General features: G+C 35.2%; 1 non-coding gene across 1 annotated transcript; it reads right to left on the bottom strand.

The window, feature by feature from the left end:
- Positions 1-15,777: 15,777 nt before the first annotated feature.
- LOC124985990 (U6 spliceosomal RNA) lies at positions 15,778-15,884 on the bottom strand. The gene has a single exon (XR_007108918.1). It is a non-coding gene; the product is annotated as a U6 spliceosomal RNA (small nuclear RNA).
- Between the last annotated feature and the right edge of the window lie 1,305 nt (positions 15,885-17,189).

Below are 17,189 nucleotides of genomic sequence, written 5' to 3'. Positions count from 1 at the left end.
CATGCTGAAACTGTGAAGAATGACTTTCATCAACTCTGGCCATCTTTCTTTAATGAGATATATATAGTAATATCTCTTCCTGAAGCTTTATAATGCATCTGATCTATGGGGAAAAGAGATGTAATACAGTACCTCATGTGATGTATTCTTATTAATGGCAGCTTGATTTGATGATGTATGTATAAACATTTGGGTGGGCAAGGGAGGCATTTTAAAATATAGAACTCAAAAAATATCACAGAGAAGGAACTAATTTGGGGAGAAGCAGTGTCTTCTTGGAGACACTCTATATTTTTGTCTCAAAATCACAAGGTTGCTTGAGGGAAAACATTTATTTTCTGGAACTGCCTGAGACATTTCCTTCAGGATCAGGTGGTTGCAGTTCATTCAACTGGAGACAAAGGGGAAGAGTGTCAAGAATATGCACTAAGTACAAGCAAGTCCAAGGGATGAGAGGACTGTTACAACGAGGGAATGAATCTGGACTTAGCCATGTATTCTACAGTAATTCTGTTAAATATGTTTTGGTGCACAAAAATAGACTGAATATTACCTAGCAATAATAAAATTTGAATATGAAAACTACAAAGGCAGTATTCTCTAAAAAATAAAAGCTGTGACTTATTATATTTTATATAAGCTTTGAAGCAATAATAAAATAATCATTGGGAAAATTCTTATCTTTGAAGATAAGGATTAAAAGGTTGAATACAGTACGCTGTGTTTTCAAGTGCAAGGAAAACAAGGAAGTCCTCCATAGAAAATGCCCATCTGTCTGAAGCATGTTCTTTCATTTCTTCATTTCCATTAGGCTCTTCCCTAAGCCACATCCTAGAGGTTATGTGACATTTTATTTTCCAACACATTCTCTTGAGGTGCCCAGCAACATTTACCTAATAATGCATACTGTAGCTGACTACACTATGCAAAATATTTGCTTTTGTGTATGTCTATGTATCTGTGTTCTGTCTTCTTCCCTCCATACAGCACACTCAAAACACAAAAAACAAAACACCAATTCAATCAAACAGACAAAACACCAACAAATCAATTGTAACTTAATCCCATAGAAAAAAGTCAACCCTTTGATTTTAATCTTCAATAAATCTCAGTATAATCAATGTTCAGTTGTTCACACTCAATTTCAGTTTTAGCCCTTTTATTTCAAAGTAAAAACTGATGAATTATTTCCAGGGTTGTAATCTACAAAGGCCATGCCTCATTCTTCCAAAATTACTTAGCAGATCTCTATGATATAGATGCATCCCTTCCAAATTGTTCTTAACCATCTGTTTTGATTCAGCAAGTCTTGCTGTTGGCAGGCATTGAAACTTTTGTTACAAAAGTGATGGCATTTTTTTTCTTTTTCAAATTGGGTCAATGTGATAAAGGGAAGTGACATTTTCTTCATACTACAGAAGTAGATCAACTAAATGCACACAAAAACTCGTCTTTGGAAATTCATTAAATCAAATAAACTTGTTTGTGCAGAGTGATCAAAGGCCTGTATTAGAAGCAGCAGAATTTTATTCTGTATGGTATTTTAGGGAGTTTATAAAGGCCAAGTGGATAAAGTAGCATTATTTTAAGTTATCTTCAGAATGAGGAAAGATAAAGCCTAGATCTAGTGGACTGAATGGGTCTGATGCAATCCACTGTTTCCTAATGAATTGAGCCACAAGTAATAGAAACCATGAAGATGACTGATGTGATGAGAGCAGGCAGGTCCAAGTGCAGCTTAGCAATCGCCTATGGACAGCCAGCTACAATCCACGTTGTCTCAGTTCCCCTTGAACCTAACAGACTCTTGGAAGGCATTATTGAATATAGGTGTCCCTCATCCAGCAAAACAGATAAACGAAATTCCAAACTCTCAAAACAACTTACTACAAACAATTCGGACTGCAATAGGATTTTCCACACAAGTTACTCTTAAAACATAAGCTGCTTTATGCAAGTAAGCAGTGTTCGATTGACCAAAAACTTTACTTGAATTGAACATTTCTATGGCACATTCATTATATAAAACATGGCACAGAAATTAAAATCACAACTCATATTGAAGGCTTGGCACAGAGGAATTGATTGACTGATTCTAGGTTCAAAAACCCATTCTACACAAATAATGGAAAGGAAAGAATAACCAATCACCAAAGTAGTCACAAATCTTAAAGACTGAATCCAACCATCCTGTACTTCTAAAACAAAAAATGCTCAAGCTCATATACCATTTTTTAATCTATACAATGATGACTATAATGCATGAACCATTCAAAAGTCACAATTCAAGTTTGACTTTTCACTTTCTTATCTAGAGAAAATTTCATTTTTGAGTAATCAAGAATATTTAAACTATTTCAAGTATTTCAGGAGAACTTTTGGCACATGTCACCCACACTCAACAGCTAACACTTGCTGCCACCTATAGGCCCGATCTCAGGAGAAAGGGCTGGGACTGGAATAGGGGTTTGCAATTTTCAGAGGCACTTTTGTTCAACAAAGCAAGATTTTTTTTTCTCATAAGAGAAGTGCAGTTAGTACCCATAGACAGTTGATACAACTCCCTGAAAAAGTGGATTGAATACAAAAAATTTCATTGGTTTCAAAAAGGAAAATCACTTAAAGCTACCTAACAAGGGGCAGCAGCTTTTCCACTGACAAAACAACAGAATGACAAGCAGGAACCAAGTTATCCCTGTCTTCAGTCACAGCTAATTGTGGCTGCCATCGCTGTGTGATCAATGTGAAAGTCAAAAACAAGGAGATAAGAAGATAATGTTTCTTGCGCCGACTAGTATACATCATTTGTGAAAGTCTGAATGTCTTTGAGTAGATTTTCTCCCTTCTAGAGATTTTATGAACTCCTCCCTGGGTCAAATAACGTAAAAAGAGAAGAAAAATTATTGACTCATTAAAGACTTTCAGTTAGATCTTATCCTCAGAGTTTTTTTTTTTTTCCTAATCAATAAGATGGAGATAATAATGACTACCTCCAAATGTCATTTTTAATATTATACATGTATTTATATCCAGTGAAAATGTGTGTGCATACATATACATGCATCTATGTATTCAAAGAATAGTAAACAGCAGTCATAAAAATGTTAGCCCTGATATATACCTACTAATTTTATAATATTCTGCAAGTCATTTCATAATTGGACTTTCGTTTCTTTAGTTGTAAAGTGAGTAGCTCCAAATTCCACCTAGGTTGAGCTCTCTAGCAGAAGGCATTTGAGCAGGGCATCCTTTCTGCCCGCACCAGAAGGACCCCTTTCTGTACTTTGGCTACCCTTCCGCAGGATAGCTGGTGGCAGAGCAATTCCCTCCAGTCATGTGTTCCCTCTGTATTTCAGGATACTTGGAGATCACAAGAGAAAGAAAGTCCTTGTGGCGCATGTCCTTCTCACAATTCCTAAAATACAACTATCCCCTTGTTATGGACTGAATTACATCCTCCCCACTCCAAATATATATGTTGAAATCCTAAGGTCTGTTCCCTCAGAATGTGAACATTTTTGGAGATAAAGCCTTGAAAGAGTTGAATAAGTAAAAATGAGGCAATTAGAATGAACCCTAATCCAATCTGACTGATGTCCTTTTAAAAATCTGAACACACAAAGAGACACAAGGCGTGTATACATTGGCCAAAGTGAAAAGGCATCAGAGGAAGATGCCATCTACAAGCCCAGGAGAGAGATTTCAAGAGACAGCTTGTTCTTGGACTCAAAGCACCCACGACTGTGAAAAACTAAAATTCTCCAGTTTAAGTCACCAGTCTGCAGTATTTCGTTACTCCAGCCCTAGCAAACTAATACACCCATGGACTAATTAACACTGAGAGTTTGAACAAGTTACCTTTGTTGTCAGATTTCTTATATTTAAAATAGTATATAGTTATAGTTAGGAGAAACAAGTTCAGGAAACATGGTAACTATAGTTGATGATATATTGCATTTTTGGAAAATGCAGAGTGGATGTTAAGTGTTCTCATTATAAAAATAATAATGAAGTGAGGTAATGCATTTGTTAATTAGTCAGATTTAATCATTCCATCCTGGTACTTTAAAACATCATACTGTACAAAATTGATACGGACAATTTCATCTGAATTTTGTTTAAATCACATAAAAATAAAAATTCTCTCTTTGAAAGTTATAAAATTAAAAACAATGATTTACATAAACATCTTATTATGTGTCCAACACAAAGCAGTTGCCCAAACATCAATCCTCCTTCTTAATCCTGACTCTGTTGACAAATGAATGAGTAATCTTTGGAATGGTAATTTCATCTATTTCTTTTACGCACACTTTGTATGCATACATAATCTGATATTATACTTTTTATAAATATGTATATATAGCATCTTTTAGGAAACCATATACTTTAAATGCAGTAAGCACTATTTAACAAAATTTATTTTTGAAGAGGACAAATATGTATGCCATCAAAACCATCCTAATTGCATAGATGCCACACCTGGGTGAATTCTTGGGTTTGTCCTACACAGCTTCATGAATTTTACTTCGTATATAAACACATCAAAGTCTTTCAAATTTTATCCTAGGCACACATCTGCTGAATTTCCCCAAATCTTCCATATAATAAAATAACCTTAATGTCTTTTTTCCTTCAAACAGAGCAATCAGAGCTTGCTTCTCTCTCCCATCCATCCACCATTTTCTCTTCCCCACTTCAACTTCCACTACATTTCTGTCTCTGCCTCCTCAAGTAAGTATAGGGTTAATTCAGTATCTTTCTAATATACCTTTAAACACTGACTTCTGAAGAGTTTATGAACTAATAAAGCTTGGAGATAATAAAAACAAAATCAATAAAAGTACTTATAAAATGTTACTAATTTGAGGAGGGAAAACTTTCAACAAGAATACTCTGCCTATTATCAAGAATACTAGTACTAGCAGCAATAAATGTTGGCAAGGATATGGGGGAAAAAGGTACACTCATACATTGCTGGTGGGACTGCAAATTGGTGCAACCACTCTGGAAAGCAATATGGAGATTCCTTAGAAAACTTGGAATGAAACCATCATTTGACCCAGCTATCCCACTGCTTGGTCTATATACCCAAAGGACTTAAAAATCAGCATACTGCAATGACACAGCCACATCAATGTTTACAGTAGCTCGATTCACAATAGATAAGCTATAGAACCAACCTTGTGCCCTTCAATAGATCAATGGATTAAAAGAAATGTGGTACATGTACACAAAGGAATATTACTTAACCATAAAGAAGAATGAAATTATGGCATTTGCTGTAAATGGATGCATCTGGAGACTATCATGCTAAGTCAAATAAATTAATCCCATATCTCTCTGATAGGTGGATGCTGACTCATAATAGGCAGCAGGGGTTGGGGTCAGGTTTTCACCAGATTGAACAGGGGGAGTGGGGGAAGGGAGGGGGGATGGGAATGGGAAAGAGGGGATGGGAATGGGAAAGACAGTAGAATGAATCAGACATAACTTCTCTATGTTCATATATGAATACACAACCAATGTAACTCCACATCTTGTACAATCACAAAAACAGAAAATTATACTCCATGTATGTATGATATGTCAAAATACATTCTATTGTCACATATAACTAAAAAGAACAAATAAAAAAGGAAAAAAGAAAGAAAACCTGTCAAAAACTAAAAAAAAAAAAAAACCCTGCCTGCCTTTCTTGTCCTATTGACTCCATTCTATAATCTTTTCTCTCCCTTCTCCTTTCTCCTCCAGAAACCCATGAAGAAAGAAAAATGATGAAAATAGTGTAAGTTAAACTTTTTGCAAACCTTGGAAAATGAGCAGTTCTGTTTCAGTTCAAGTTTGTTTGCAAAGATCCAGGAGAAAAGAAGAACCAACATCTTATATTCGTAGTGAAGGGAGAAAAGTGTATATGATATAAAAGAAAATGGAGGGACTGAACAATTGTCCAACTAGTTAAAAGAGGAAAGAAACTACCTTAGGTATGGAAATCAGGAATTTTTCTTATATGACTCAGGGAAGTGTGCCTATTGAACTCATCTGTCTGAATAATATAGCAACATTTTTAAACTGACAAATGCCTAAATAAATAGATAATAAGACTTGAGAAATTTTTATCATAATGTTATCTTTAATCATAAATGCTAAACACAGAAAAAGAAAAAGTTCAAGATGAAAAAAAGTAGTCATAAATTTAGCAATCTAGTTCTTTGTTACAAAAGTACCAGGTATGGCTTGTTATTTAATAAATAGTAGGATTAAAGAGATAATACAAAGAACAGAAAGAAACATTTATTAAATTTTAGTTAATAATTCCAGTACATATTGTTGTTTAGCTGACTCAATTCCCATTCACAACTCATCCAGAAACACCTTCCAAACCCTAATCAAATTAGCCATGTGACCAGTTATGGGTAATGATATATAAGGAGAAATTACTGGATATGGCTTTCAGAAAAGTTTTCTAAAATATGCATATATCAAATACGGAAAAGATATACTTTTCCCCTTTTTCTCTTCTTGTTTGGAACTTTATATGCTGTCTAAAGGTACAATCATTCTTTTTTTACTATGAGAGATAAGCATGAAGAAACACATATGTTATAGATGAATCAAGAAAGGAGAGACCTTTACAAAACCAACTCGAATATTCCTGTCCCCAAACACTTGCTATAGAAACCTATAAAAATGTTTGTTTATTAAGCTACTATAATTGGGTTTTCTATTTATCATTACCAAATACACAACTGGTTAAAATATCCTTAAAGAGATTTGTAAGATACTTTATCCATAAAACAAGAACAGTTTACCATGAAAAGGGAACAATCAGAAAACTTGAAAGATTTCTTAAGACTGGCAAATTTAGGTCTGGGGTTGTGGCTCAGAGGTAGAGCGCTTGCCTAGCACATGCGGCACTGAGTTCGATCCTCAGCACCACATAAAAATAAATAAATAAATGAAATAAAGTTTTTTTTTTTTTTTTTTTTTAAATGACTGGCAAATTTAAAAATATAATAGAAGAGCTAAAAGGTAGAGTGAAGTCAATTTCTCTCATTATAGAACAAAAGACAGAGATATATAAGAGGAAAGTTCACATAAATGACAGATAAATCCTGGGGCATGAAATCTGGTCCAACAGTATTTCCAGAAAGACAAGAAGAGAAGATCGGAAGAATATAATTAAAGACATTGAGAGAATTTTTTTTCTCTCTGAACATAAAAAACATAGGTGTCAAGTTTAACGAAGCAAATTGAATGGAAAAAGTATTTATTCTTTGCTACATTAGAAAGGAGTTTAGAGCTGGGCTCAGAGGCACACACCTGTAATCCTAGCAGCTTGGGAGGCTGAATCAGGAGGATGGTGAGTTCACAGCCAGCCTCGCAACTTAGCAAGGGCCTAACTCAGTGAGAGACCCTGTTTCTAAATAAAATACAAAAAAGGACTGGGGGGTGTACTCAGTGGTTGAGTGCTCCTGGATAAAATTTTTTAAAAAAAGTTTACAGTTCTCAGTATACTCAATAGAACTCATTAATTCCCAAGAAGAAAATATAAGGATTTTATCAACAAAGAAATTTTTCATCCTTAACATGAACTGCCTATTAGAAAATTTCATGATGTATTTAAAGTTCTGTAGGCAAAAGATTCTCAATGTGCAGTTGTACATTCTGCCAAACAGTCACTCAAGGGTATACTAATGGAGACAACAATCTGACATGGATCTTGATGTCTCACATTGGTGGTTTTCCAACTCCACTCCTCTCTCTTCCCACATCTAGGCAAAACTGATAAGGACCATGCATTCCCTCCATGGGTACAAGTGCAAAGTTCAAACCCCCATGCTGGCCTCACTTCCTAGCCATGATAAAAGTCAGAGTCACCTTGTCCCTCTTTTCAATCAGGCCACATCTGATTGGCATGGATGCCTACCTTGCTAGCCTCCAAAAGCCTCATTTGATGGCAATAGACATCTTTACACTATCTTGGGCACTGCACAGAATCATTAGTGTCAACATTTTGATCACTTTGGGTGGCAAATTGATCCTGCCCACTGTGAAGCAACCACAAAACAGAACCTCAATAAATGTATTTCCTAATACACAAGGCCTCAGAAGCTGAACTTTATATGCAAACTTTCAGGAAAAAAAAAAAAAAAATCTCTGGAATATACTCTCCAGAAACATGCTTCCAAGAGACACCACTGAAAACAACAACAAAAGAATGAAATTTGATTCAAGACATAGAGGACTTAATCCAGGAGTGTAGTGAAAATAAATACACTCCAATGGCAAGTCTAGAAATGAGTCAGATCCAATCAGAACAGGAAGTTAGAATTCCAAGAAGTCTGAATTTCTAAAAGAACTTCAAGACATGGCATAATTTAGAAGCTGAAACTTCTTAGTAGCATGACATAAACATGTTTCTTGCCTCCATAAGCATTACAAAAAAAAGACAAATGAAGACTTCAGAGGAAAAAATGCTCAATAAAAATGTGTTAGTAGAACATGAAGTAAATTAAAATGAGAAATAATTTTGGGCAGTTGATAGTATGAAATATTAAAAAAAAGAAAGAATCCCGCTAACTTTGATTTTTATTTAGTGATGTGGAATTATTTCCATTGATCCTCCATACCTGTGGGATTTGCATGTATGGATTCAACCAAACTTGAATAAAAGTTTTTGGTTTTTTTTTTTTTTCATTCCTAGTCCTTTTTTATATTTTATTTATAGACAGGGCCTCGCTGAGTTACTTAGGGTTTTGCTAAAATTGCTGAGGCTGGCTCTGAACTTGAGATCCTCCTGCCTCAGCCTCCCAAGTGGCTGGGATTATAGGCTTGTGCCACCACACCTGGCCAAAAGTATTTTTTAAATGTGTCTGTACTGAGCACACGCAGACATATTTTTCTTGTCCTTATTTCCTAAACAATCCAGTATAACAACTACTACATATCATATACACTATATTTGCTGTTAAAGGAATCTACAAATGACTTGAAGTATACTACATTGTGAATGCTTTTAAGTATTTTTCAATTTTAAAATAAACCCATCAATGAAGACTTACTTATAGTTTCAAAATTAGAATGAAATTGTTAAAAATCTTAACAAAAAATAAAATCATAACTAGTGGATGCCTGAAATAAAGATTTGAAGGGGAAAAGGAAAGACATTAGCATGTTATTGTGAAAGTGGAAAATCAAAAAGAAATGGTATTAAAAGGAACAAAAATAGGTTCAAGTACATTATTTTAAGTCAAGTTAAAAAAATAAAACTAGGGCTGGGAGTGTAGTTCAGTAGTAGAGCACTTGCCTAGCATGCGTAAGGCCCTGGTTTAAATCTCCAGCACCACACACGCGCACGCACACACACAAACACACACACACACCCTTAAAAATAATGCAATTGACACAATTTGGGAAAAGGGCAGAAAAAATGAGGAGAAGAAAAAGAATGCATTAAATTCCTAACCTTTTAGAATGGGCATTTTCAATATTTCAATCACAAATCAAGAGATAAAACCATATTATCTGGAGTTTTGTCAACACCAGAAAGACTAAAAACAGTAAGAGTTAATTTTTTTTTAACAGTACTGGGGATTGAACTCAGGGATGCTTTACCACTAAACTATATTCCCCAACTATTTTTAAATGTTTTTATTTTGAATTTAGCAAGGGTCTTACTAAGTTGCTAAAACTGGTTTCAAACTTGCAATTCTCCTGCCTCAGCCTCTAGAGTTGCTGGGATTACAGGCATGTACTATGGCACCCTGCAGAAAGAGTTAATTTTTAACTCTAACCATTTCAGTTACCTACAGTAAAGGGAACTGGAAAGAAAGAAATCATCATAGCAAGAAATTCTCACTTTATTTAATTCTAGAACAATTGCAATTCTTTTACTATGTTCTATGATACATTCATATATAGATTAGTTCTAGGTGATTCATTTAGAAGTTCTGTAACCTATAGGATGTCCACAAGTTATTTAACTTCCCTGTGTCTCAATTATCTGTAAAAAAGGAAAAATAATTGTACTTACCTAATGGATTGCTTTGATAATTAAATTAGTTTATATATGTATGTATGTATATATGTGTGTATATGTACATATACATATAGTGTACAAAACAGTGTTCAACAATAGTGCTGTAAGTACTCTATCAGTGTGTACTAGAACTAGTCTAAAATAAAAATAAGTTGAATAAACTAAATATATTCCAACTTTTTAAGAAATATGATATTAATAGGTCTCTCCTGGGAAAAAGTGGGCAGTTTCAGATTTGAGTCACAGTTTAACAACAGCCAACAGTAAACCCATTAGCTCTTCCAAGCTCTTCCCAGAGCACCATGGTACCAAGATCCCGCTTGCTTTTCAGGCAAATTCAGTATTTTGTCAGAGATCACTATGTATTCTATCACATCAGCATTCGGAACTATGGATGTCAAACCAAACCATCAGGGAGAAAGAAATGCTTTGTAACAATTTTGCAAGTGCTCTGAGTATTTGGTTCCTTTCTCACTCATTATAGAAAACGAACAGGTAACAGGAACTACTTTTAAGGCAACTAGTGATTTGAGGGCACAAGAAGAGAAGCTAACTTGGTAGGCTACTGAAGGAAATCTATAACTGGATTGTGTTTTCCTTTGAAGTAAGAGATGTAGCAAGAGCCTGGTCATTTTATTTTCCTGAATCGCTGACTCCAAATACTCAATACCAAATTTTAGTAAAAGTTTTTGCTTAAATGATCCTGTTTTTCATCAAGGATGACAAAGGTGGAAAAGGCCTATGTGATATACAGTTCAGTCATTAAAGGACAACCTCATTAGCTAAAAGCCATGTTTTAGTAGATCTCATTGCTCTGATTATTGAATTCTCTGGATGCATGTAGCAGTTCATTAGCACTGGGCTCATTTCTAGCGGAACTGTGGTTTACTCATTCAGAGTAAATCCTCCAGTTGTTTTTAGAAGTGTACATTGCAGTCCTATATTTTGAAAAAAAAAAAAAAAAGCTTTTAAATCTTTACCACCTGCACCTCAGACAGAGCATTAATCTCCACCCGATCAATAAACGGGCAAAGGAACTGAAAAGGCACTACACAGAGGAAAAAATACAGTCAACAAATATATGAAAAAATGCCTAACATCCCTAGGAATTATAAAAGTGCAAATTGAAACTACAGTGAAGCTGCATGCGATGGTACATGCTTAATAATTCCAGTGGCTTCAGAGGCTAAGGCAGGAGTGAGTTCAAAGCCAGCCTCAGCAAAAATGAGGTGCTAAGCAACTCAGTGAGACTCTGTCTCTAAACAAATACAAAGTAGAGCTGAGATTGTGGCTCAGTAGTCGAGTGCCCCTGAGTTCAATCCCCAGTATCAAAAAAGAAAAAAAAAAAACTACACTGAGATTCTGTCTCACTCTAATCAGAATGGCAATTAGCAAGAATACAAGTAACAATAGATGTTGGCAAGGATGTGGGGGAAAAGGTACCCCCACATACACTGCTGTTGGGACTTCAAATTAGAGCAACCACTCTGGAAAGCAGTAAGGAGATTCCTAAGAAAACTTCGAATGGAACCACCATTCAACCCAGTTATCCCACTCTTTGGTATATACCTAAAGGACTTAAAAGCCGCATACTGCAGTGACATAACCACATCAATGTTTATAGCAGCTCAATTCACAATAGCCAAGTTATGGAATCAACCTAGGTACCCTTCAATAGATGAATGGATAAAGAAAATGTGGTATACATATACAATGGAATATTACCCAGCAGTAAAGAAGAATGAAATTATGGCATTTGCTGGCAAATGGAAGGAAATAGAGACTGTCGTGCAAAGTGAAATAAGCCAATCCCCCAAACCAAAGACTGAAAGTTGTCTCTGAAATGCAGATGTTAACACACAATAAGGAAGGGGGGAATAGAAGTTCATTGAATTAGACAAGGGGGAATGAAGGGAAAGGAGGGGAGATGGGAATAGGAAAGACAGTAGAATGAATCGGACATAACTTTCCTATGTTCATATGCGAACATATAGTCAGTGTAACTTCATATCATGTTTAACCAGAGGAATGGGATCCTAAGTAGAATAAGTTATACTCCATGTATGTATAATATGTCAAGACACATTCTACTGTCATGTATATCTAAAAAGAACAAATTTTTAAAAATGAAAAAAAAAATAAAAAAACAAAGCTTTTACATAAGACAATTCAGTTTGTACCTACTACTTACTTAAGAGAGCTTGAGCTACTATCCATTCCATGCTTCAGTTTTCCCCTCTCATCTCTGTGGTATAGTTGATAAAAATTTTTCTACCGCACAATGTTGTGACTATTAAATTAGTTAACACTGGTAAGGAGAGGGTTGGGACATGGTAATGAAATGCAACCTGCAAATATTAATTCCTATGACCTTTACAATCTTAATGGTGCTGTCATGCACCTTTGGCTTTTTTTTTTTTTTTTTTCTCCAAAAAGTATATCTTCTGTGCTTTCGATCATTCTGTTTATGACATGATTTTGAATTGTCCGGCCCTTGGAGTGTTTCATGCACCCCCATTAGCTCCAAACCAACTACAAGCCTCTAAGAACTCTTACCATCTGAATTTTCTTAAACCCATTTATTATTAACAAGGCTTCTCTTGAGTCTTGGGAGGAGGGTTATAACAAAATGGGGAACCACTGAAGTCCCTCTTAAAAGCGAAACCCCTCTGAAGATGAGCTTTAAAAAAAAAAACTTATCTTTTACTTTTTTGTTTGTCTGTTTGTTTTGGTGTGACAATGCTAAAACATGCTTTCCGTTCATCTTTTACATATGGCCCTCTGGATCCAATCAGGATTTTGCATATAGACTCATTAAGTACCATCTGCAAAAATTTACCCAATTAGTCCAGGCAATCTGGGTCAATATATTTGTGTATTTTTTTTTTTATACACACAAGATACTATGGATTTTCAAAATCTGAAAGTAGATTAAACAAGGACCCTTTCCCCTTCAACCACAGTTTTGAAATCAAGAGGACTGATTTTGCCCGGCATGGTGGCCCACGCCTGTAATCCCAGTGACTTAGGAGGCTGAGGCAGGAGAACCCTAAGTTCAAAGCCAACCTCAGCAACTTAGTGAGAACCTGTCTTAAAATAAAAAACAAAAACAGGCTGGGATGTGGTCCTTGGTTAAGTCCCACTAGGTTCAATCCCTGGTACCAAAAAAAAAAAAAAAGAAAATTTTAAATAATAGAGTCTCGGGTCATCCAAAATAAATCTTTTAGCATTTTTTTTTTTTTTTTTTTTACTTTTGAGCTCATTGTAAACTCTTCAGGGAACACTAAAGTACAAGTTGAAAATCATAGTGATTAACTTTACACTGTCTATACTGTCTACTACGAGCTGTAGCTGTCACCACCTATAAGAGGTTGTAATTCATTATCATCATCATTATTATTACTTTTACATCTAGGAGAGTTTCTAAGGCTGTATCACCTGACAGTGAATTTGCTAGACACCCACCTTACTTGTCTATAAAATCCTCTTCTTAGATGTTGGTAAAGGCACAACCTGGAGGGAAGAAAGCCCATTCGCTCAGTCTGGCAGAATTATACGCAGAGACGGTTTATGCGCTTCACTTTTAAGTCATGTAGGGACTTCTTAAGCATGAAATGCAAAATGCAGCCTAGAAACTATTGAGCATGCATATTATAAAAAGGAAAACTATTTGAAACTCAGCAAAATTTTTCATGATCCACAAAAATCTAAAACTAACAATATCCACTGCTAGCAATAGAAAAGTGTATAAACAATTTCTAGGACACTTGAAATGCAAGCATCAACTATGGTACTTCGAATAGTATTGACTACGTATTTTTGCAATTACAATTATAATTATTTTTATTCCAAAACAAATCATTCAAATAATAAAATATCTTATGGTCTCCTAGATTTTAGAACATAGAAACACAACTTTTAACATTATCAAGTCACTAAATCACAGATATATTTAAATAATTCTTCCACTTCATATTTCCAATTAGAAAGTATTCACTGAGCACTGTACTAATCCTAATTCCTGTAGCATTTTTTTTTTCTGTTACTGAACTTTGGATTTCCAAGTTTATAAATAAACAATAGAAAATGACAATAGCTGGAGGCATTATTGTGAAAATCACTCATTGGTGCCATTATGGAGCCTGCTTACCTGTGATTATTCTAATGAACACTGAGATCCTCCCAGAATAGATTGTCTCCCCCAATTGTATTTTTACACATCTATAGAGCTATGTGGAATGGTTTGGTTTTTTGAATCTTGTTCACATTATGTAAACAGGACCTAGTACAAGCACTTGGCATGTAGCACTCAATAAGAATTTGTGATAAATTCCTGCCATGTTTTAGGCAGTCAATAAATGTCATTTACCATCAAACACCTTACTGAAAAAGTATATCTTGACTTTTGCTTCCCTTGTATTCTGGAAATGCTGAACACTTATAGTGGTGTTGAGTAATTGTTTAATGAATAAATGATAGACCCAAGCAATGTGGTCAAAGTAAAGTAAACACAGAAAGAATTTGGAGTAAAATCTAATTTTAAGTTCCAGCTCCAGAAATTTGGCAAATCAAGCTTTTGAATTTGCAGTTTTCTTACCTATCAAATGGCAACTAGTAAAATGATAATTCCATTCCATAGAGAGTTAACTTAGAAAATCTTTGTAAAATGAAACACACAAACTTATTTGTAACCAATCATTCAAACAATTTTGTATGACAGGTACAAAGACATACTGAAACATGTTTTAGTTCAGATTTTCATCTTTCAATCAGATGCACAATCATCCTTTAAGGATAGCCAGGAAAAGTTAAAAAAAAAAAAAAAAAAAAAAAAAAAAAAAGCAAGGGGGCAGGGAATTAGCAACAAAGAGATTTGGTCATCCAAATAAATTTAGGCCGGTGCAGAAAACAGTCTGTAATAACAAACTTTCAGCAAAATAAACTATCAAGACAATGTCACTATTTCTAAAAGAAGAATATTTTCTGATCTTATAGGCAAGAGTTGTTATCAAAAGCTTCTGATTTTTCACCTTTAGAAAAATCACTTCATTATTAGGACTCATTTTTATCTGTTGAATTATGTTGATAATTAACCTAAATAATATCCCAATTAAAAATATATAAGTGTAGTTGGGCACAATGACACACACCTGTAATCCCAGCTGCTCCAGACACTGAGGCAGGTGTATTGCAAATTCAAGGTCAGCCTGGGCAATTTAGCAAGACCCTGACTAAAAATTAAAAATTAAAAAGAACTGAGGATGTAATCAGTGGTAAAGCAACGCTGGGTTCAATCCCCAGCACCACAAATGATAAATAGATAAAGTAAGCTATAATATGAAAATAATAGTCACCAAAACTTTTACAGGGTTAACTAAACAATATGAATCTATTTTAGATTGTTGCCAAAGAAAATCATAACATTTGCCATTAGTTTTGACTCAGAAGATGACAACATATTTTATAAAGTAAATTTTGTATCTATTTAAAGTATTGGACATGATTAAACATTACCTTGGACATTTCTTAGAGTTCCTGAGTTTGTTCGGCGCCTCTGCAGCTTAAGCATATTATTGGATGTCATTAAAAGGGTGATGGATGAACGTCTAAATGAGGTGCAGTCAGGGCTGTGAGGCATCAGTTAACCTGTGCTACAGCCCAAAGTGGCTCACCTATCTTGATTTCAAGAATTGTACAAGGAAAATAATCCAAAGAGAAACTGATTTTTTTTTTTTTTTTTTTTGGAATGCTTCATGAATTCGTTTGACATCCTTGTTCAGGGACCACCCTAATCTTTTCTGTATTATTCCAATTTTAGTATCTGTGCTGCTGAAATGAACACATGAAACTGATTTTTACTCCTAATGAACAACAGCTCGAAGTTGAAAATAAAAAAGTATCAGAGAAACCCACTATTTATATTTTAACATCAAATTTATGTCCTGGAATTTATCTATGATCCTTGATGTACACAATAGAAATAGCGTCATATAATGAGTTACAGCTGATATTTTACTACCAACTTTTTTGTTTTCTTGTATACAACCCTATTCTCTGGAATTGCTGAAAATGTTCTCATTTTAAAGGGCAAGTAGATTATGTTTCTCAGAGCACTAAATTCTATATTTTGGGAAGAAAAAAAGACAGAAAGAGCTTTCTCTTTTTCAAAGTAGACCTTCGGATTTTTCAATGAGAAGCCAAGATCTCTTCTGGAATTGCAAGTTCTTAAAAGCTGGAGGAGTCAGGTCATGATGTTATTTGTTTGTTTGTTTGTTTTTGATTTTGAGGCTAGAGCTATATCTCTGCAGATGAGGATTATTTTAGGAAAATGCCTTATTTCCTGGTCCTGGAGGTGTGCAGATAAGAAAGACATAATCAAGGGGATGCTTTTTGTGGAGGAAGTAAATTGGCCCAAACCAGTTCAAAGCAAGAAGAAGTACCCCTATCAAAGTGGCTCACCCAGGAGCTCAGCAGAGAAATGCCCATAGGCAAGCCATTGAAGGGACCTTGGTCAGAGGACTTTGAGAGCAGCCTCATCTAATATCCATTCTTGAGGACAGAGTACAAATTCCCTCCTGTGATTCTTTGATTCTTTAGTAAAATTACAAGCATATAAAGGACAATGGGGAAGTCAGGGGTGAGCTCGGAGTACTGTCAGAGAGACAAGTATGAGAGCAGCACCCACCTGTATCAGGACTGAGGTGGCCCAGACTGCCTCCCAGAAAAGCAGGGGCATCCAAGGGTATGTTTGGGCATAATGGATTACCAGGATGTGTTAGAGTCATGGAAGCATTCCTTGGACATTCCCAGGGAACTTTGATGAAGGAACCTGGAAAGATGAGACTTTTGGTGGTTAAGCAAGATAGGGAGCTCCTCCCATTACACATTGGGTATTGAGACATGAATGACCTCATTTTGATAGTGCCTGTTGGGTCACACTCATAGGCATATAGATTATCCTCCTTTCCTAGGCATGAGCTTCCCTTCACCTTTGGAGATAGTTTTCTAAAAGTGCCCTGGGTATTTAACAGATTTTCTTTTACCTTACGTTAATTATTTTCAGTGCTTAGCTGCATGGAATCGCTTTGGGCATGAAAAAAGATTCCTTTTTACATTTTCTCATAAATCCTTAGCTTTGGCTGATTTC

Source organism: Sciurus carolinensis, chromosome 5 (assembly GCF_902686445.1).
Source record: "Sciurus carolinensis chromosome 5, mSciCar1.2, whole genome shotgun sequence".
NCBI lineage: Eukaryota > Metazoa > Chordata > Mammalia > Rodentia > Sciuridae > Sciurus > Sciurus carolinensis.
The sequence above is the reverse complement of the archived record's forward strand: the minus strand, read 5'-3'. Positions and strand labels throughout refer to the sequence as shown.